The 23,118-nt window shown below is 41.4% G+C and overlaps 1 long non-coding RNA gene across 1 annotated transcript in view; it reads left to right on the top strand.

Annotated features, from left to right (window-relative positions):
- LOC128322749 (uncharacterized) overlaps positions 1-22,630 on the top strand; it is a 141,641-nt gene extending 119,011 nt beyond the window's left edge. The window contains exons 3-4 of the long non-coding RNA XR_008305944.1: positions 4,675-4,729; positions 22,437-22,630. This is a non-coding gene — a long non-coding RNA (uncharacterized LOC128322749). The remainder of the gene's footprint in view (positions 1-4,674; positions 4,730-22,436) is intronic.
- Positions 22,631-23,118: the final 488 nt, after the last annotated feature.

The following is a 23,118-nucleotide window of genomic DNA, read 5'->3' as shown; positions in this document are numbered from 1 at the left end:
GCAGTAGCAACAATATAGTACTTTGTAGCTTCCACTTTTAAGCAAGGTAGTGAAAGGGAGAGATAATACAGTCCAATAGATGTTTGCTATGCTAATATTTTCCCTTTTCATTATACTCTTGCTTGTGATACAGTCCTACTTATTCCAGCATAATTAATGATGTAGAAACTACAGCTTTCAGACACCATGAATACAGTTTCTTTAAAAAATAATAATGCCAACCATTAAACAATAACCAATTCCAATTGCTCATTGCAGCAAAGATTAATTATAGGCAATTCCTTTGAAGACTCGTTACTAACACGCACCAATAGGCCCAAATCAAGCAGCTATGGATAAAGACAGGCCAATATACGTCACCAAACCCCTTTTATTTTCTCTGCAATTATTCCTCTTTTACCTATGACTGAGAGAGAAAGAGTGTGTGTGTGTGTGTGTGTGTGTGTGTGTGTGTGTGTGTGTGTGTGTTTTAAAGCCAGCATTTCAGCAAGGTGGAATCACAACATCACTTTTTTTGCTGTGACTATCTGCAGTAATTTTGTCATAGATATTCCACACAAATTCCAACACTCTTCCAACACAGACTTCTTCACACATAGCACACACAGCAATGCTGAAAGACCTAGCAGGGCCTTGAAGGCTTAGGGTCAAGCTGATGGATAGTAGATACATGTTAAGCCTACGAGTAGAGAAAGGTTCCATGTGAAAAAATAGTTTTCTAAATTCATCATTTGGTAGATCAAATCAACATGCTTAGGTGTAGCATATATAGCTGTCCACCACCGACAGAGATTTTTCTAGGAAATTTGACAGTTCTCTAGACATGCTTGGAAATATGTTTCAGACTCTTTCATCAGAAGAGGAAAATAAAGATAAAGAAGATATTTTCTTTTGTTGAAAAAATAAAAAAGGATGTCAACATCATTAGGACTGGCAGAATAATACAATTTCCCTCCCAAAGCCTACAGACAAAAATAATAATAAAATTGTTCACCAGTAATGAGAACACTGTGTGAAACAGTAAAAAACGCAGTATGTCAGAGGAGGTGGGTAATACGAATGGGGTGTGGAAATCACTCCCGATAGCATATCTGATGATTGACAAATATTAGGCTCCTAAGAACCTCATGTGCAAAGGAGATGGAGCTACAGTGGGGAGAGTAGAGGATGACTTGATGACAAGTGAAACACAGTAAGAGAGGATATGATCCAGACATATTTTTAATGAGGTGTTAAGTAGAGCTCTTCAAGAGACTAATGATTGTGATGATGAGATGGCTAGAAGTGTGAAAAGCTGGATTATATGCTAATTGGCAAACAGAGGAAAAGAAGAAGGTAAACTTTAAGATACTTCCTGAATAAGATGGCAAACCACTGTGGCATCTAAGGGTGACCATTTTCTGGATTAATATGTCTTGTCAGCTTGTACTAAACCAACAACAGAAAAAGAAAATTCCTTCCCTCATGCTCAAAGAAGAGGGGGAACATATGAGCCCAAGGCTTGCAATGCTCATACTAAACAATGATTAAACTAAGGTTTTGCATGATATCTGAATCAGGCCTATGAGTTCCACAATAGACTGTTCCCTGGCTAGATGAGTGACAAGCAATGGAGAAATAAGAATCAACATTTGACTTTCTGAATACAAGTGGTTTCTACACACACACACCAGAAAATATCTGTGGGAACATTTCAAAGGGAAGTAAAGTGAACAGGAATACTCTCAAGCTGTACAAATATATATTTTGAAATGTCCAAAATAGCCTGCATCTGTTTTAAGGGACTCAACAGTGACAAATCAGAGGAAGTCTCTTGTAAGTGTTCAAGGAGAGAAAAGAACAGGATATGCTTATGTGCAGGGATTCTAAAGATAGAACTCCTGTACAGCAAAGAATAAGCAACTGTCCCTCTGCAGTATCTAAAAGAGATCACCAGAAGAGTAAGTGGAAGCTATGTTTCAGCTGGTACAACCTAGTAGCAGTTGAAACATGCTAACATTCTAACTCTGCAAAATGATCTGGTGGATAGACTGAGCATATAAATAAAAGGAAGAAATAGTAGGTAATAGATCTGAGGCATGTGTTTTGAGGGCAGACTTACTCTTCCACTTGCATTTTTTAAATTTAGTTTTAATAACGAAGTGCTCAAAGCACTTCACTTATGGTATTCCTTATCATAACTACCAACTTCCTGCTCTTACCTCACACTCTGAGCTACCATGCTAGCACCAAATGGTGCTGATTGTGAGCTAAGATGCTGTGTATTGTGACTGAGGCTAGTTTCAGATTTTATAAACTCAGGGTTTGGATACTGAAAAGCCGCCTCTGCTTGGTGAAGGTTCTATGCCGCAGCTGCCATGTTTCTAATTAGCAAATGTAGACTGGTTAGATCACATGTCTATCTGGGGACAGCAGGCACTGAGGCTTAACATGCAATCCAGCCACAGACAGGGGTGGTCCTTCCATGTGGAAGGGTGGAGTGGTTGACTCTCGGCCAGTCACTTCTCTCTTTGCCTAACCTACTTCACAGGGTTGTTGTGAGGAGAAACCTAAGTATGTAGTACACCGCTCTGGGCTCCTTGGAGGAAAAGAGGGATAAAAATGTAATAAATAAATAATAAATAAAGTGCAGGGAGCAGCCAAGAGCATCTTCTTCTGTATAATACTGTATAAAGTGTGTTTTAAATGGTGTTTGTTTTAATGTTTCTTTAAAATTTGTTGTGCACTGCCCAGAGCCTTTGGATGGGGCAGTCTAGAAATGCAATAAATAAAATAAATAATTGAGCACCACCCTGACATTCACTGCTGTCACCCTTCCTTATCCCACTAAAGATCACCCTCCTCCTCCCCCATCTTGAGCTGGGAGCACCCCTGCCACTGCTGCCTGGCTTGGTCTGAAAGTGCCCACATTTTGCTGCCATTACTTTGGCAGCAAGGCCTGACAGTTCTGATCACCTGCCTGCAGATGGGGAAGGAATATCGTCCTTCATCTCAGGCAGCAAAATGTCTTGAACTGCCCCATAGAGTTGCCACTTATAAATGTTTTGGCTATGGCACAGAGACTTGGATGCTTGGATACCACCACTTGGTGACACATATGGCAGCTATTTTTAAGGACAGCATCAGTGGACACTGGGGCAGAGGGGCAGAGCAGAAGGCAGAGTATACCTGTGACTCCTGGTAAAAGCTCCCTCTGCTGCCAAGCATTCAGCATGTCCAATGATCCATGCGCCCTGCCCCCATTGCTCAGCTAGCTGATGCACGTGCAGGGCGGCCATTTGAGAGGTCAGCATAGTAACAATTGACTCTTCAAATGGCCAGCTGAGCAGCGGGATGCCAGGCAGCAGTGGGAGCTTTTAGTAAAGTGTGCCATCGAGTCGGTGTCGACTCCTGGGGACCACAGCGCCCTGTGGTTGTCTTTGGTAGAATACAGGAGGGGTTTACAATTGCCATCTCCTGCGCAGTATGAGATGATGCCTTTCAGGATCTTCCTATATTGCTGCTGGCTGCTGCCCGATATAGTGTTTTCCATAGTCTGGGAAACATACCAGCGGGGATTCGAACCAGCAACCTCTGGTTCACCAATGGAACCGGCAACCAATGGTCAACTCATTTCCCCACTGCACCATTAGGTGGCTGATGGGAGCTTTTATCTGGAGTCAAAAGTGTATTCCACCATCTGCTACACCCTCCCTACCTGAGTCTCCACCAGGCACCACTACTTGACATGTGCTACATCACAAAGAAACATCATGGCTAAGCCTGGGAATCCAGGACCACTGAAAGCAGCGGTACAGCAGAATGGGAATGATGCCCTAGCAGAGCATCTTGGGGTGGGGCTGAATCCCATGGACAAGGCATTTAAGTACTGCTCAACATCTTGGCACAGATGCTTGCTTTAACTAAGTACAGTTACCAAGCAGTCCATTTTTTTAAAGCACTTTTCTTTGTTCATCTGCTCTTTTAGGCTAACTTTTCAGATGAAACCAATTGCCTGTGTTTTAAATGATAATGACAATGAAATGAAGCCTACAGCTCAACTGTAAGGTCTTTCATTCTTAATCACTTATATATATATAGTGCATCACAGCCACTTTTAATCTGGAATCAATTGACATTGATTAAAATTGTATTTCTATCAAGTGTTGGGTGAAGGGAAAAGTAGGGCAGGAGGGCACGCACAGCTGTAATTCTATACATATCATGGAGAATTATGACATTCTGCTGACATTCTGCTTTACAGCTGTCCCTTGAGTAAGGCTATGGCTTCATTTCCATGGTCAGTACACATTTTTGTAAAGCCTACCGAATGCCATAAGGTGGTTTCCCTACATTAAAGTGTCTTGTATTTGTCATAAGATATTTATCTTTTCTAAGCTATGCTGCAAAACATAAAATTTCACCATACAATAGCCAATTGCTTGTTGCAAATATCTCTCAATAAGCATAACATGGATATTTTAGTTGAGGTTTTGTTGTTGTTAAATTTTTATCCTATCAAATATGGCTCCATGGCGCTTTTGTGATAATTTTTATTCTTGTGAAAACAACAATAAAAGTATATGAAACAGCAGTATGTAATTAAAATTGAACATAAAGTACAAATCTGCAAACAAACATTTATCAGGTGTTTTTTTTCCTATCCCTTCCTGTTTTCTGTTCCTGTTGGTGGAGGAGCCTTCAGACAGCTCAACAACCAGAACTAACAAGGTGGGGCTGCTCTCATGTGGTGAGTGTAACATGTAGCTCTACTCCTATTGTTCAATAGTGGCTGATGAACCCAAGCACTGACATCACATGGTTGTCAATCCAGGGGATGGGCTGGATTCCCCTCCCCCCGAGTGAACATTTTTGGCAATTCTCTGGGTCGGGGGTATAGCAAGGTTGGAGTGGGCCCTGAGGCAAAAAGTGAAGATGGGCCCCTGCCCTTGTTATGTGTGCCCCAGCCCTCATGGCCATCTCAACTGTTATAACTTTTGTTTACTCACATTTGGTTTGAAAACAGGCAGCTGTGAAGTCGAAAATTGCACCAAGGGTACTGAGTATCAAACTTGCTGAAAGATCTTTGTGTGGCCTTGCTGATTGTGACCTAATCACTCCTGGTGGATGTGAAGGCTGACTCTCCCCACCGCCCACCACCAGATCATCAAAGGACAGGAGTATAAGACTTTGGGGTCTGGTCCAGATCATCAGAGGGCAGGTCCAGAAGGTGCATTTTCACCCTCTCCAGTGCTGCAGTGTTCCTCGCATCCCAGCTTTGTACACCCCAGCGTTTCTTTGAACCCTAGCATCTTAAATCGACAGTAGAAACTGTGAACTGGCCACTCTTTGGCTTCCCTGCCCCTTTTGGTAACAATTTCCCCCCCTTCCCTTTCTCTCTCTCCCCTTCTTCCCCTCTCCCTCTTCCATTGCTAGATAGGCTTGCTTGTATTTAGGTCAGAAGGAATAGCCTCTGTGTGCCAAAACACATTTGCAGATTGATTGACTGATTGATTGATTGACTGATTGATTGATTGATTAAGTGCCCTCAAGTCGATGTCGACTCTTAGCAACCACATAGATAGATTTTCTCCAGGATGATCTGTCTTCAACTTGGCCTTTAAGGTTTTTCAGTGGTGCATTTATTGCTGTCGTGATCGAGTCCATCCACCTTGCCACTGGTCGTCCTCTTCTTCTCTTTCCTTCAACTTTTCCCAGCATTATAGACTTCTCAAGGGAGCTGGATTTTTGCATAATGAGTCTAAAGTATGATAATTTGAGCCTGGTCATTTGTGCCTTGAGTGAAAATTCTGGATTGATCTATTTTATGATCTATTTGTTTGTTTTCCTGGCTGTCCATGGTATCCTCAAAAGTCTTCTCCAGCCCCAAAGTTCAAAAGCATCAATACTTTTTCTATCTTGCTTCTTCAAAGTCCAGCTTTTGCATCCATAGAGTGTCACGGGGAAACCCATTGTCCGAACGATTCTAATCTTTGTAGGTATATACACATCATGGCATCTAAATATCCTTTCCAAGGCCTTCATTGCAACCCTACCAAGTGCTAGTCTGCAGCGTATTTCTTGACTGCTGGATCCTTGAATGTTGATGGTCGATCCTAAAAGGCAGAAGCTATCCACCACTTCAATGTCTTCATTATCGATTGCCAGAACCCATTACCAATTGTAATTCCTTATGTCTCTTTCCTGAAGTAAAAACCACAAAATATATCCCTGGTTTGGTTCTTTGTGTCTCCTCACACACCCACAAGCTGAGCCTCCCACGATAGGTTAATGCTATATTGATGAGGTCTCAGACTACAGTCCAGTGTTATATCAGTGAGGTCTTAGGCTATAGTTCGGCTGCTGAATTGGTGAGATCTTAGGCTATAGTCCAATACAATAAATTGGTGCAGCCTTTGACTACAGTCCGGTATAGCAGGTCAGTGAGGTCTTTGACTACAGTCCAGTATAATCAATTGGTGAAGTCCTTGCCTACAGTCCAGTGTAGCAAGCTGGTGAGGTCCTGGACTATTGTCCAATACGTGCAACACCCTCCCACCTTCTTTGGAGAGACAGGAGGGGGCGAGAGAAGAGCAAGCTGTTACTCAACTGGTAGGCCCCCTCTCTCTCAGGGACCCAGACACATTTCTCCCTCCCCCTTGTTCCATTATAGCTACATCCCTGCTCTGGACCTGGGGCTTCATAAAGTGCTGAATTAGCTGCCCTAATTCAAAGGAAACACATCATCTTAACAACGGGCAGGTTGCCAGTAATTATATGACAGAGGAGAAATTACACAGAGCTATCAAATGCCATTGGCTTCTTTAAGAAAATACAGATTTAGTTGTGTATGAACAAATATAAATGCAAATTATTAGTTGTTGTTTTTTTAAATTGCCTTAAATCCTCTAAAATTTCACCCTGGGATAACTCAGTTGGGTTCAATTAGAATTCTTCCAGAACCAGCATGTTCAGTAAAAAAGGGCAGAACAGTTGGCATGAGACCATCTGGAAACTGTTCACCCCTCCCAATCCCCAACAGCTAAAAGTTGCTAAACATTTAGCTAGTCCTAGTGCTTTAATACCCTGGGTGACCTGCCTATCTTCGTCTTGAGGATGAACTGACCACAGCTGGAAACCACTGATTCACTACAGCTGAAACAGCATTAAACAAGATTGATGGCAATGAGGCTCAGAGCTTAGGCCTTTGTGGGACAACAGTCTGAAGGACAAAGGAAGGTGTTGGTGTCAATGCCTTGTCCCTTTCTGTGTGATAATTAGTAAATGAAAGCTGTGTAAAGTGTAGCTGTTAGAAAGAAGTGCTATAGATTTATTCTTCAGTATCAGGCTAATTACCTTTACTTAGCAGCACTTTAATCACACAGAGAATACAATTAAATGAGTTCTCGGCTGCTTTTTTGTATTTAGAAATTCTGCACCCAATGTTTCAAAGATCCAGTTTTGTGAGATCTGCTTTCCACAAGCAGATGTATTACTTCAATGTGCCACTATTAATAGCAGAGAAATAAGCTTTTAAAAATCCCAGACCAGAGATCCCGGAGTCTAATTGTATTTATTACATTTATATCCTGCCTTTGTTCCATGAAACTCAAGGATTCCCAGATAGTCTCCCATCCAGACCCTCACCAGTTCCAAACCTGTTTACTTCAGCAAAGTTGCTGCATTATGTGCATTCAGACCATATCCTGGAAACAAGAACAAGTTGACAACATATTTCACATGCAAGGATCTTACAATCTTCTTCAGCTTTGTTACAACTAGAATTTATTACCTATTGGTCAGCTCAAAGTTTGGATTTGATTTAACATCTGAGCTGAAAAATATGTGCCACAAAAAAAAGTCTTGTGGGACCCCATTTTAGTATTTTGTATTTTTATTAAGCAGCTTCATTCCAAACAGTAGTAAACGACAAGTCAAAGGAATTAAACACACAACCACAACTATACTAGTACAAATTAAGCAGGTGAAGCTGGTTTCCCCCCCTGCGTGGAAATGCAGTGGTAGAAAAATTTGTGTGTTTGTGTGTGTGTTTTGTTTGCCCCCCACCCACCGCCACCATCATACAGATATAGAACCCAGGAATCCTGACCTTTCAGAAAATAACTTACTTTTCACCCCTCAAATTCTGAAGAGGCTGTTCAATCTCAATACAAAGAAGCACATCATGAAACACTCTTTTCCTGTCTCAAAATAGTGTGAATAGCCAACATCCAGACAGCCATTCACATGGCATGAATGAGAACATGCAAACATGCAGCATGTTCTATAGGGGAGGAGTAGTTTTAGTTTATCTTCACTTCCTTCTGTAGCTGACTGTGACTTGTGAAATATGTCCCTGAAGGGACATAACCCATCCTTTGTAAGTCTGGATGTCAGCCAATATAAGGACGACTGCGGGGAGACATGATAGAGGTCTATAAAATCATGCATGGTGTGGAGAAAGTGGATAGAGAGAAATTCTTCTCCCTCTCACATAACACTAGAAACAGGGGTCATCCCATGAAATTGATTGCCAGGAAATCTAGGACCAGCAAACGGAAGTACTTTTTCACACAACGCATAATCAACTTGTGGAATTCTCTGCGACAAGATGTGGTGACAGCCAACAACCTGGATGGCTTTAAGAGGAGTTTGGATAACTTCATGGAAGAGAGGTCTATCATCGGCTACTAGTTGGAGGGCTAAAGGCTACCAGCCTCAAAGGCAGGCTGCCTCTGAGTACCAGTTGCAGGGGAGTAACAGCACGAGAGAGGGCATTTCCTCAACTCCTGCCTGTGGCTTCCAGTGGCATGCCATCTGGTGGGCTACTGTGTGAAACAAGATGCTGGACTAGATGGGCCTTGGGCCTCATCCAGCAGTGCTATTCTTATGTTCTTATGTTCTTAAGCCTTTTAATTAGGGGTTCCAAAATTTTGTGCTGAACAATAGTCTCATACGACAAACTGAGAACCCAAAGTTTGTGACTCAAATAAGTTATGCAAATTGGACAGCATTACATACAGTTGTGGAGGTCTACTTGGTTTTCACAAGCTGGTCATTTATGCTTTTGTATTTTTATTCTAATTCTTTTAGCATAGACTGGGTGTGATGAGATAATTGTGAACAGATAGCAGATAGATAGATAAGATAAGACAAGATTTAAAACTTTGTATCCTATCTGGGAGACCCAGGCCTATGCCATGGGTTTGGGCCAGTCACTCTCTTTCAGTCTTATCTACCTTACAGGTTTGTTGAGAGGATAAAATGTGGGGGACCATGTACATTGCCCTGAGTTCCTTGGAAGAAAAATAAGATAAAAAATAAATAAGTATAATCCACAATACAAATTTAAAAATTATTTTTTTAAAAAAATAAGGAAGCTAATTAGGCAGCAGAAATAAGCAAAAACACTAGCAAAATCCAACCTAAATATCTCCAGAAACGTCTTTTAAAAAACATATTTGCCTGGCACCTGGCAAAGAAGGAGTTTCATCATTTTGGTACCACTTTTGAGAAGGCACTATTCTATGCAGCCATTCACCCCTCAGACAATGGGAGAACATAGAAGAGGATCTTCAAGGTGAAGTTCCTGTAGGAGAAGACTGTCCTTGAAGTACCAACGGCCCCCAACCAATTTAAGCCCTGCTCATGACCAAACACAACTGTACAGTTCCCTGTACAGCAGACAGGGAAAATTACAAATAGCAAAAGGAGTAAAATTCTATGGCAGAAAAATGCAGCCAGGCCTTAACTCTGATTAATTCACATTGAAACTATTCAAGAATTAAAGGATTCATTTGGTTTGGACAAGTGCCTACAAGTTTAGATGTTTCTTCACTCTTATCAGGACATTCTGGATATGCAAACTTGATAGGAAGGCAGGCCTATCAAATGGAATAAAAAATAAGACTATCCTGATATAGTTAAACCCATAAAGATTAAATACTGGGACACTAACACAGTCTATTTGGGTCCTAATCGAACATACTCATTCAGCAGAGAAGCTGAATGGATACTGTCCATATACCTTCTCCAGAATTGAGTTTTTCAGGTTTAGCGGCTAAGGAACTGGGCGAATTTGAAGTGACGAGGGAAAATGTTCTTAACTGTCTTTAAAAGCTAAAAATTAACAAATCACCAGGGATAGATGGCATCCACCCAAGAGTTCTGAAGGAACTCAGATATAAAATTGCCAATCTCCTAGCAAAAATATATAACTTGTCCCTACAATCAGGCTCTTTACCAGAGGACTGGAAAGTAGCCAATGTGACTCCAATTTTCAAGAAGGTATCCAGGGGGATCCAGGAAATTATAGGCCAGTCAGCTTAACTTCAGTGCCGGGTAAACTGATGGAAAGCATACTTAAGGACAAAATTGTTAAGCATATAGAAGAACAGGCCCTGTTGAAGGAGAACCAGCATGGCTTCTGCAAGATAAAGTCTTGCCCCACTAACCTTTTTGAGACACTCTTTAAGAGTGTCAACAGGTGTGTGGATAAAGGTGATCTGGTTAGTATACTTGGACTTCCAAAAAGCTTTTGATAAAGTTCCCCACCAAAGGCTCTTGAGTAAACTTAGCATTCATGGAATAAGGGGACAGGTTCATGTGTAGATCGGTAATTGTTTGAAGGACAGGAAACAGAGAATAGGAATAAATGGACAGTTTTCACAATGGAGGTAGGTAGGAAGTGGGGTTCCCCAGGGATCGGTACTGGGACCAGTGCTCTTTAACTTGTTCATATACGATCTAGAAGTTGGGGTGACCAGTGAACTGGCCAAATTTGCAGATGACACTAAACTATTTAGGGTAGTAAAATCCACAACGGATTGTGAAGAACTACAAAAAGATCTCTCCAAACTGGGGGATTCAGTGACAAAATGGTAAATGCGGTTCCATGAAAGCAAGTGTAAAGTGATGAGCATTGGGGCAAAAAACACCAACTTCACATATACACTGATGGGATCTGAGCTGTCGGTGACTGACCAGGAGAGAGATCTTGGGGTCATGGTGGACAGCTCATTGAAAGTGTTGTCTCAGTGCGCGGCAGCTGTGAAAAAAAAGCTAATCCCATGCTAGGAATCATTAGGAAGGGGATTGAAAATTAAAATGCTAATATAATAATGCTCTTATACAAATCTACAGTGCGGCCACATCTGGAGTGCTGCATACAGCTTTGGTCACTGTGTTTTAAGAAGGCTATTGTAGAACTGGAAAAGATTCAGAAGAGGGCAACCAAAATGATTAGAGGCCTGGAGCACCTTATGAGGCTAGGCTACAGCATCTGGGGCTCTTTACCTTGGAAAAGAGGCGACTAAGGGGAGACATGATCGAGGTGTATAAAATTATGCATGGAGTGGAGAGAGTGGACAGAGAAAAATTTTTCTCCCTCTTTCACAACATTAGAACAAGAGGTCACCCCATGAAACTGAGGGTCGGGGAAGATTCGGACTGACAAGAAGTACTTTTACACACAGTACATAATTAATCTATGGAATTCCTTGCCATGGGACGTGGTGATGGCCACCAGCTTGGATGGCTTTAAAAGAGGCTTAGACAGATTCATGGTGGACAGGTCTGTCAATGGCTACTAGTCTGGTGGCTGTGGGCCATCGCCAGCCTCAGAGGCACAATGCCTCTCAACAGCAGTTGCAGGGGAGCAACAGCAGGAGAAAGGGCATGCACATACCTCTTGCCTGTGGGCTCCCCAGAGGCCTCTGGTGGGCCACTGTGTGAAACAGGATGCTGGACTAGATGGGCCTTGTGCCTGATCCAGCAGGGCTGTTCTTATGTTCTTATACTCTGTGTATAAATACAATATGCTTATACACATGCTTATAGAGCAGTAAAGGTTCTAGTAGCCACAGTTGTATGACAGGTAAACTGAAGCCATTCTGCACAACACACACACGCGCGCACACACACACACACACCCACCCCAGATATGTCAAGTTGTTAAGTGGTATCTACAGTTGTTGGAGCTGCCAATATTGTACAACGTACAAACAAATACCCTGAAAGGACAACGAATACTAGGCTATGCAAGCCTTGTAAGTATGTATGTGATTTTTAGGCTCTTGGAGTCAAGATGTGACCATAATAGACCAATTTGTTTAAATCCAGGTTTTTCCCAGTCACATACAGAGTGAGGCGAGATCTGTTTTTTAGGCCAAAAGGAGCATGGGTCAACTCAAGTGCTAAACACTCTCTTGCTCATGGCTTAATTCCCTGCAATCTGTCCCACCAGATTATTTCTCTTCTGCTCAGCTCCAATCCTAGAAATGAGGGGAAAGCTCGGAGGGAGAAACTAGAGGGAGAAGCTCCAGGAAGATAATTGGAAAGTGCAGAGCAGGGTTGGAGTTGGGCCCTGGAACAAAATGTGAAGATGAGCCCCTGCCCCTCCGACCTTCTTCAGAGAAATGAAGCAGGGAGAGTAAAGAGCAAGCTATCACCCAGCCAGCACGCCTCTCCTCCCTATTGGCAGCTCTGCCCCTGGAACAGAGAAGGTCCTCCCTCTAACTCCTTCCTTTATTTATATGTGATTAGAGCAGATTAGGTTTAAGCAAGCTTGTCTGCCCCCATCACATCTCTTTGTAGTAGCTCTTGCAATGGCTCCCTAACCAATACAACATAAGGTATTACAATCGTACCAAAGGGGTCATAATACCTGTATTTGGCATTACCAAAAAAAAGTATTTGTATTTTATTCCCAAGGCATCTCAAATTCAAATGCTTGGCTGGCTTTATTGACAAATCACTACATATTGTATACCCTATAAAATTAACTACAAACCTAATGCAAGCTCATAAGGACAACTGTACTTTCTGCTTCTGAATGTTCCAGAAATAGCACAAGAACAGCCTTTCTTCCCAGATTTTTGGCAGGTTGGCTTCCAGATCTGTCTGGAAACACAGAAGTGCAGGACCACAAATTAATCAATAAAATGAATAATACTGAAAGCAATTGTATTCACACTCAACTGAGATTATTATCGACAATTATTTTAAACCATTCCATAATTTCTACCACTTTTTGTGTTTCTCCTTATGGTTCAGCTAACTGCCAGCTAATTTAATTAATTGTGTTATCTTTCAAAACTAAAAAAAAAAAAAAAAAACTGTGGTTAATCCCTATTCAGTCAAGTCTCCCACTGAGACAGTGCTAGATTTGTTTGAGCAAAAGAGATATTCCTTTCCTGCAGAATGTCATCATATACTACATTTAGTCCCTTGTGCCAGACAAGAAATGACCCATTTTCAAAATTGCTATTAACATTAATATTAAATTTTCACCACTCAATGATGTTATGAAAAGCCAAAATGCATGCCAGGCAAAGTGGACTTAACATTTACACTCCATTAATTAATTCATCACCTAAAAGCTAAGTATTGATTTTTTAAATGGCTTTACAAATCTGCTTAAGCCTCTGTGATGTAATTAAGACGTGTGTTTACTGTAAATTATTTAACAAATACAGTGCAATGCTTTTTCTCTGTCACAAGCAACTCACCTTACTACTGATCATAAACATTGCCTGAACATGTCCTGTTATGGTGTTCTTCATTTAAAACACAATAGAAAAGCACATATGTTTTGCACATGAAGAAAGGGAAGACCTGGTTTTTGGTGATCCCCCTTTCCTCTGCAGCCACCTGTGCCCGCAAACATATGTCACTGAGGGTTGTTGCAGGACCCTCAGGACATTCAGAAGACACGGGCATCTGCAGACAGAAGGGGATATGGAGTCGAAGGTTCTGTAAGTCTTATGAGTCTTTTTAGCTTTCTGCATTCCAGCAGTAAGCACATTACTTGTTTACTCATGGATAGTGATGGAGGTGGAATTCAAACTCTGGGAATTCAATATATCTTTACCTCAATATGGGACAAGCTGAATGTTTGGTAGGGATGTGAGAAACGTTTCGGATACAAAACGTTTTGTACCCAAAACAGCCTCTTTCGGGTGTTTTGTAGACAAAATAAAACACCCATTTTCCAGATCCAAAAGTTTTGTATACAAAACAAAACGTCCCTGTTTCGGCTGCAAAATGTTTTGTTGTTTCGGACCTCCATTTTGTGGTGATCTCTGAGTCAGTCTGCATTTTGTGTTTGACATCTCCTTGAATTTCCCACCCTTCCAGCCTTCTGATCAGTGACCTAAATCATGGGCTGACCTGCTGACAATTCCCTCCTTGTTCCGCATTGGCTCTTTTGCTTCTTGCCACTCTTTAGTGACTCCACATTGGCCAGGGGAAGGATTGCTAACCCATGGGGTGCTGGGTTCTGTTGATTCTGTGGTGTTCTGAGTGTAGATTTTCTGGTAGCATATGAGAGTGGATTCTTGTTTTTCACTGAAAATCTCATATGCTACCAGAGAATCTACAATGAACACCTCAGAAACAACAAAACCCAGTACCCCACAGGCTTGTGGGTATGGGGGTGGTTGGCACCCTATGTGCACTACACAACCCTTCACTTTGGGCAACCCAAGTGCCCCCCAAGTGGAATTATGGGGCTGCTGAAACCTAAACCTCCATTATTCCCTATGGGAGAAATCTTAGACACGTAAACTTCATCAAATCACAAAAGATCAGCCCTTTGCCCAATTCCTTTGAAATAATTCTGGAAGTTTCCTTGCCCCCATTGGGCACTACCACCCACCACACTCCACTCTGGGTCATCCCTTTCCCCTTGATTTGAAGCGATACATTTGCTGGAATCTCCATTATTCCCTATGGGAAAAGTCTTAAAAATGTGTAAACTTAAAAAATTTCACAAAAAATCAGCCCTTTGCCTAATTCCTTTGAAATTTGGCTGCTAGCTTCCACCCTTTGGACACTACCACCACCACCCACTCTTTTTGCCCTGGGGCCCTTTTTAAAAATCCAAATAGATTCGGATTTGGAAAATTCAGCTACAAAACAAAACAGGGCTGATTCGGATTCAGAAAATTTGGGTACAAAACGGGGGTGTTTCGATTTGGATACAAATCGAAACAAGAAAATTCCAAAATGCACACCCCTAATGTTTGGGACTGCAATTACAGGCATGTTACCACTTCCCAGTTCACAACTCAGATTTGGTTCAACCTCTTGTGAGCATTCCAGATTTACACTTGCAAAAAAGCCTGAGCCTTTGCAAGCACTGAATTGAGTACTCACAAAACCTTGAATGAAAAGGGGCCACTGCCGCCTACACTACCTCCCCATTTCTCTTCCCCTAAAGCAAAGTGCATTCCTATAGCACTGGGAAGAGAGAGGTAGCAACACCAGGCAAGGGAAGAGAGCTGATCTTATGGTAAAAAGCATAAATTGTCCTCTTTGCTAAGCAGGGCCCACCCTGGTCTGCTTTTGAATGAGAGACTACATGTAATCACTGTAAGATACTCCCCCGAGGGGATGGGGCCGCTCTAGGAAGAGCACCTACATGCTTGCATGCAGAAGGTTCCAAATTCCGTCCTTGGCATCTCCAGATAGGGCCGACAGAAACTCCTGCCTGAAGCCTTGGAGAAGCTGCAGCCAGTCTGTGTAGACAGAGCTGAGCTAGATGATGATGACGATGATGAAGATGATTACATTTATATCCCGCTCTTCTTCCAAGGAACCCAGAGCGATGTACTACATATTTAAGTTTCTCTTTCACAACAACCCTGTGAAGTAGGCTAGGCTATAGAGAAGTAACTGGCCCAGAGAGTCACCTAGCCAGTATCATGGCTGAATGGGGATTTGAACTTGGGTCTCCCCGGTCCTAGTCCAGCAGTCGGACTAATGGCCTGACTAGGTAGTAGGCAGCTTCCTATGTTCTCACTTAAATTTCAAGGCCCTGGCAGCATCTTTTTCTGGTGATGACAGGAACTGAGACTTTCATTCCCAGCATCCCTAATGGGAAACTGATGACCTTCTGAAGGCCTTCTCTACAACAGAAATGATGCAAATCATATCAATTTCGCACTAGAGTGGGGCTGCTCAACTCTGGCCCTCCTGCAGATGTTGGCCTACAGTTCCCATAATGACTGGCTACTGGCCACTGCGGCTGGGGATTATGGGAGTTCTAGTCCAAATTATGGGAATTATGGGAGCTCTAGTTCAAAAACAGCTTAGAGCAGGCCTGCATGAGAAACACATGGTATATTAGTTCCAGCCACTGTACCTATTGAAAAAGGATGCTGCTGAGGCCCTGGAAGTGCTCATCACCTCTTTCCCCTGAACCAAAGATAAGCAGAGTGAGAAAGGGGAGGTGGTGGCAGAAGTAGTGGCCGCTGGCACTTCTCACTTGAGATCATGCAAATCGCTGCAAACAGACCTGTGCTCATTTCAGTTCTGCTTGCAGTCATTCTTGCAAGGGAGTTTGATATTTTGAGCTCTCTTAGTTGAATGCTTGTGATATCTCTGCTTATATTGCCTCAGAGTTCGCCCATCCTTTCCTGCTCCCAAATTTATTTGGTGCTGGAACAAACATGGGGGCAGTGGTTGCAATAAGGGCTCTTCCTTCATCCCTTCCTTTCCCCCTCTTTGTCTCTCTTGGAAGGCCTTAGGCTTCCTTGCTTTCCCCATCCTTCTTTCTGGCATTTAGAATCCTGCAACAGCAGTTCCAGACACAAGTCAGCTTAAAATCAAGTCCTATATCTAGGTAAGAGAATGATCTCCCCATGTGTCACTCTCATTGAAAATTATTTTAAAATCATGATGCAGTCACTTCAGTTTCCTGGGGATTAAAACAAATCCACCTAATGGCATCCTCACATTGTTGTAAGAATCTGATGGAGGAATCCCATGCATTTACAATATAGCAGCAGTCATGCTGAGATTCTGTACTGAGGTTCTGGGCAAAATAATAAGGATGGTTGGTATAAAGCTTCCCCTTAACCTTTTGTTTATTATGTATAGGTAACTGGAATAAATTAGTACTAAACAAAAAATAGAGGCCCACAATAATTTATTGATGGCTGTTAGAACTCTGATAGACCTAATTGTAAAAACTGGGGGGCGGGGGAGCTGAGGCTCACCAATTAGCCACTGGTAACTGAAACACTGGTCATTGATGAAGTCTAAAAACTCATGTATTTATTAAAAAATTAGAGACTGAAATTTGTGGGAAATATGAGAATTATATATAATTTTTTCCAGTATTGTGGAAGAAAGAATTAATTAAAGGTTAATCGCTGAGTTGATCTTATGATTGCTTAGTACAGCAGAATAATTAGTCTCTGGAACAGTAAACAAATGTATTTTTAATTTATGTCTGTCAGTTGTTGCTGATTTCACTGAAACAATTATGCTCCCTCTGCTCTTTTTGTAATTTCTGTTTGATAATAAAATAAAAAATGATAGAGACTCTATTTAGATGTAAACATGCTTTTTAACTTATAATAATAAATTAGTAAGCATGGTGGTTTCGGTAATATATGAACTACATAATGGGGGAAATGGTTTAAATCAATTAAATCAATTACTTATATAGTCCCTCTTTTTCCTTGATGGTTTACATTGCTTTGTTTTAAATCTATCTACCTTCCTTCCTTCCACATGAACATAACATAAACATGCTCCACATACATTCTCCATGGAGAGACCCACACACATACATAAGCCCAATTCATAGTGTCTCTCTCTCCCTCCATTTTTTTAGGTAGAACAAGTAGTTCTAGTAAGAACTGATCTGCCTACTTGCCTTGCACTATCCCTACAACTAGGCTACATTTGTTCCAGATCTGTTAGGCAGTTCACAAGTTAGCCCACTTGCATCTCAAAAGTTCATGTGTCTGCCGTCTTGAATTGAGGTGGATGACATTGTCACAATCTTCACCATTGAGGTGTCCCTATGTGTCCCTACAACTGTACCAAATTTGGTCCAAATCAGTTAGGTGGTTCACATGTTAGCCCTCTTGTGACTCAAATGTTCATGTGTCCACCATCTTGAATCGGGGTGGATGACATCATCACAAATATCATTGTTGAGGTGTCCCTGTGTGTCACTCACAACAACTACCAAATTTTGTTCGAATCAGTTAGACAGTCCAAAAGTTAGCCCACTTGCGCCTCAAATGATTACGCGTCTGCTGTCTTGAATCAGAGTGGATGACATTATCACAAACGATGCAGCTACATTTTCAGCTACAAATATTTATATACTGTACCACTTTTCAACAAATGTTTCCGAAGTTTACATAGAGAAATAATAAATAAATAAGATGGCTCCCTGTCCTCCAAGGGCTCATAATCTAAAAAGAAAACATAGGATAGTCACCAAAAACAGTGGTGGTGGGATGCTGCACTGTGGGTGGATAGGGCCAGTTATTCTCCCCCTGCTAATCACCACTTTAAAAAGGTGCCTCTTTGCCCAGTTAGTAAGAACTATTCTTCCTACTTTCCATTCACAATTCCTACAACTGAACGTAATTTCATTATTACATCATTACAAACCATACCACTGAGGTGTCCCTATGTGTTCCTACAGCTGTGGTAAATTTGGTTCAAATCGGTTAGGCGGTTCACAAGTTAGCCCACTTGCGCTTCAAATGTTCATGCATCTGCCATCTCTTATTGGGGTGGATGACATCATCACAAACCATGTATTTGAGCTATCCCTATATGTCCCTACAATTGTACCAAATTTGGTTCATATTGATCCAGGCATTGCGAAGTATATAGGTACACACACACAGACACACACACACAGAATAATGGATGACCCCATAAGCTTACTTTCCTTAAGGAAAGTTACTTTCCTTAAGGAAAGTAGGCTCAAAACTGTGTAAATCAGGCCTCCATGCGTTTGGTCAGCTTGGAGTTCCAACCTCTCATAATACATTATTTGCATAGTGCACGAGTTTCCAGCCTTGGGTCCACAGATATTGTCGGACTACAGCTCTCATCATCTCCAGGTGGCAATGATGGGGCTTGTAGTCTAGCATCTGGGACCCTAAATTGGGAATCTCTAGGACAGCAGATGTGAGTGTCTGCTCCTCCTCCACATAAAGAGTGGCTTACTGCTGGCCATTACCACTTACTGCCGGCCTTGTGTGTATCAGCTATGCCTTCATTATAGCAAGCCATTCATTGTGAAGGCCATTCAGGATGATCCGTTTTTGTCACACAAAAAGTGCAGTTGTTCCTTACTTATTGCTTCTTAAAGGAATCTTCCTTATTTCAATACTCTTTTTTCTTCAGTACTGATGAGTCCTGATTGCAACAGGGTTTTTCTAGGGGGAAATGGAGTTCTTTGGAGTGTTGGAGTGTTGGCCTGACAGCCACAAAGGTTGCTTTTTGGAAAGAACTGTGTGATTCCACTGATGACAAATGCAGGGCTAGCATAAGAGGTGTGTGATCTGTGCAGCTGAACAAGCCACGATGCTTTGTGGGACACTGTGCAAGGATGCTATTTGGGGGAAACTGAAACGTATTTTTCACTGGGAGAGGCTCCCCACCAATTTCAGTTTTCATACAGAGTGGTGAAAGTATAAAAACCTATAGCCATAAATGGGAGAGCTCCTCATCTTCACCCCCACCCATAATGACAATGCCACATTGTTTGCCCTGACATTGTTCCGGCTGCAAAGTAGGGGAGGGGGACTAGCATAAACACTGAAATTGTCTTCTCTAAAGGCAAAATATCTGTATCATCTTCTGCAGCAACCAGTCTTCAATGTTTGCTTGAGACTTTGCTGGATTTGCTGCCAACGCAGGTTCCCTTCTCCAGTAAAAACTAATATATTCTACATCTTCTAGAGAGGTGCAAATCAATTCAAGTCAAACTGATTTAAGCTCAAATTGAGCCAGTTTGACTGATTTGAACACAAATCAAATCATCCTTAGAATAAAAGACCTGATTCAAGTTCAAATCAAATTGATCCCTATTAGAGCTCAAATCAATTCAAGTGATTCAAGCACCATTCTGGCAAGCTCCCCCCCCCCTCCACCCTTGCTGATTGGTTTTCTGGCACTGGCTTCCAAATGGCTTGAGATCTCCTTGCTTCTTGGTTGGTTTGTTATCATACAAATCAAGTGCTGTCATGGACAACTGTGCTCCCATTGGCTGGGTGGAGGGAAGAGGGAGGGGGAAACAAAGGAGGAAATGTCAAAATGTGTTCAAAGGGCCAGAGGGGAGCCAGAAAGAGGGGAGCCAGAAAGAGCCCTTAGTGTGCCCTTGAAGATTATACATCAGGAGAGGAGGAAGGAAGGAATCAAGGAAGATATGATTTTATGATTTTATTTTTTCAGCACTGAGTATAATATAATGTGCTATTGCTGCTATATTATTAACTATGCTATATTATTAACAACCTGGTTTTGCTGGATGTCAAATTGACAAAGGCAGAACTTGGGTGCCTGCCTGTCTTCCTTGTGTTGCGATTTGGTCTATTTGTGCAATGGTCTTGTGGCAAGAAATGAATAGTGGCAGCTTAGTTCTCTGTGTGATATTTCTTGGTGATTTCTTGGTGATTGCTGTGATGAGCTTCATGTCTGGCCTTGAGACTAACTTGTGCTTCACTCACTGCTCTGGTCTGCTCTGCAATCTGTATTGCAAGGTGTACTCAGTCACAATGTGGCTGAAGATGTTATAATGGAGCTTATGGCTATGCTTGCTGGCTACTAAGGGTGCTGCTGTGGCAACTGTTGCAAGAAAGGAGTCATAATTGTGTGTGAGAGAGCAACTTGTGCCAATGGTGTTACTGTAGCATAGGCACTGCGAATTCTGGGTCAGTGATATTTTTTGACCATTTTTGGACTATGTGTATGGCAAAATGTGGTGTTCTGTGTTGGGAGGGAATGTGTGCTTCTATTCTGCAATGTTTTTCAAAGCAGCATAGCATAATTTGTGCATTCTGCTTGTTTTGGCCATAGGGAACAGTGAGGAACTGGAAACATCCCATTGTTCCCCATGGTTAGGTCCTAGGGACACCAAAGTGAATTGGGTGGTATGGGGTGATGGGTGCTACCTATAGGGTTTGGGAGGGTAAAGGTTAAATGTTTTTAAATAATTGTCTGCTTCCCGATTTATTTTGTGTGTTGGGTGGTAGGTAGCACCCATCATGCCCTACCAACCAGCCCACTTTGGTGTCTCTAGGACCTTCCCATATGAACAATGAGGTGTTTCAAGTTCCCCATTATTCCCTATGACTGAATCACTCAAATTACTCAAATTGATTAGAATTTATTCATAGAAACACCTGGCAATGGCCGCTGTTTCGACAAATCAATTTTAATATTTTGCAGTTTGATTCAAGCTCAAATCGAATCACAAAATCCTATATGTGCAAATCTCTAACATCTTCATCATTCATGTGTTCTCTGCAGAGATTCCAAGCACTGGGTTTAGGAAGTAACTGTAGGAATTTGAAAAGGCTGAGTTCAAAGGAGAACAGAGGTTTTTACATTCCCAGCGTTCTCAAAGAATTCAGAGAAGTTTATCAGTGTTCTATTTCCTACCCTCAACACCATGTATCAACAAATTAACCCAATTTTAAAATTGTAAAATGTTTAAATTGAGATAGCTGGTTGTAGAGTGATCTGTTAATCCATGGTTATTATGTCATGTAATGAGTACTGTATGGGATTGTGGTTATGATGTTATGCATGATGTATTTTATAGAACTGTGTTGCTTTGTATGTTATTTCTTGTAAGCCGCCCTAAGTCCTATGGGAGTAGGGCAAATTATAAATCTAAATAAATAAATAAATAAATGATTTTTATTTATTTATTTATTTATACATTTATATCCAGCTCTTCCTTCAAGGAGCCCAGAGCAGTGTACTACATATTTGAGTTTCTCCTCACAACAACCCTGTGAAGTAGGTTAGGCTGAGAGAGAAGTGATTGGCCCAGAGTCACCCAGCTAGTATCATGGCTGAATGGGGATTTGAACTCGGGTCTCCCGGGTCCTAGTCCAGCATTCTAACCACTACACCACGCTGGCTTTTATGTAAAGTCTTGGGCACCAGTGTAGTTCATACAGTGCAAAACAAAAGAAAAACAAAAGCACAAATAGGTGTTTAAAATTTTAGATATTTCTGGAGAGACTGAGAAATTCTTCTTAAACCCTAGGAATTCAATTTCCATTCTAACAACTGATAAACCATAGACCAAAAATTCTTTATCACCTCTTCATTAGATGGCAAAATCAGATAATTTCTGAGCTAATTTGAGGTGAGGATCAGAGAGCTCATACATCTCTCCTTGGCTATAATTGTGCTGTTGTTTTAGAATAAGCAGGACTATCCGTCCTACAAAGAGTTCAGGGCTCCCAAGCGTACTCCTCCTTCTTTTTATATTTGTATTTATTAATTTTTATTGGAATTTTATTTATTAACCCATAAATAAACCTTTATTCTCACCTAAAAGAAGAGCTGAAAACCTTTTTATCATTTATCAGGTCCCTCTGGGAGTGAATGTGGGTGGAAACCAATTCTGAATGATAACATTTACTGTGCAAGGAAGCCAAATGACCATTACTGCTTTTCAGGTCTACAACAGCACACTCAAAGGCCCCAATTTTAAGCAGCAAGGGGAAACGTAATAATGCTATTGAGGCAAATAAAGAAAAGAAGAAGAAAAACCCAAAGGCCTTCCTGACTCCATTCCCCACCTGATTGCACATCCAGGAATCTGCTCTCACAGCTAATTTGCAGCCTTTCAATTCATGTGGAAAAATTTATGATTACATAAAATCTATCCCTAAAAATGCAGAGTGCATATTTCATTTTACATCAGCCCCTGGAGGGAGGGCCGCTACAGTTCTACCGAGAATAGCTGCTGCTGTTGCTTCATTTTCAAATGACATCCAACTGTTAATGGAAGAAGGGAGGATATTTGAAGCTACTCGTCATGCAGAGATAAAAAGGAGGCAGCATAATCCTGCTATGTCTTGATAACATTAATTAGTGGCAGAGCTTAGGGATTTTTTTAAAAATCTAAACTTTATTGGATTTAACACTTACTTGCAAAAACCTTCACCCTTCCAAGTGCCTGATAAAAAAATCGTGTGATTTAAAACTATCAAATTTTAGTTTAAAGTGAGACATACATTTTATATTAATCTAACTTTCTGTTCAAATTTAAGGCAAAGAAGTATTGCATAATGATTTTTCTAAAGGGGCTTCTGTAGGTACATAGAAGCTATCATTTTTTATTAACTCTACATTCTG

This window comes from Hemicordylus capensis, chromosome 4 (assembly GCF_027244095.1).
Source record: "Hemicordylus capensis ecotype Gifberg chromosome 4, rHemCap1.1.pri, whole genome shotgun sequence".
In the NCBI taxonomy this organism is placed as follows: domain Eukaryota; kingdom Metazoa; phylum Chordata; class Lepidosauria; order Squamata; family Cordylidae; genus Hemicordylus; species Hemicordylus capensis.
This window is presented reverse-complemented; position numbering and strand designations above follow the sequence as displayed.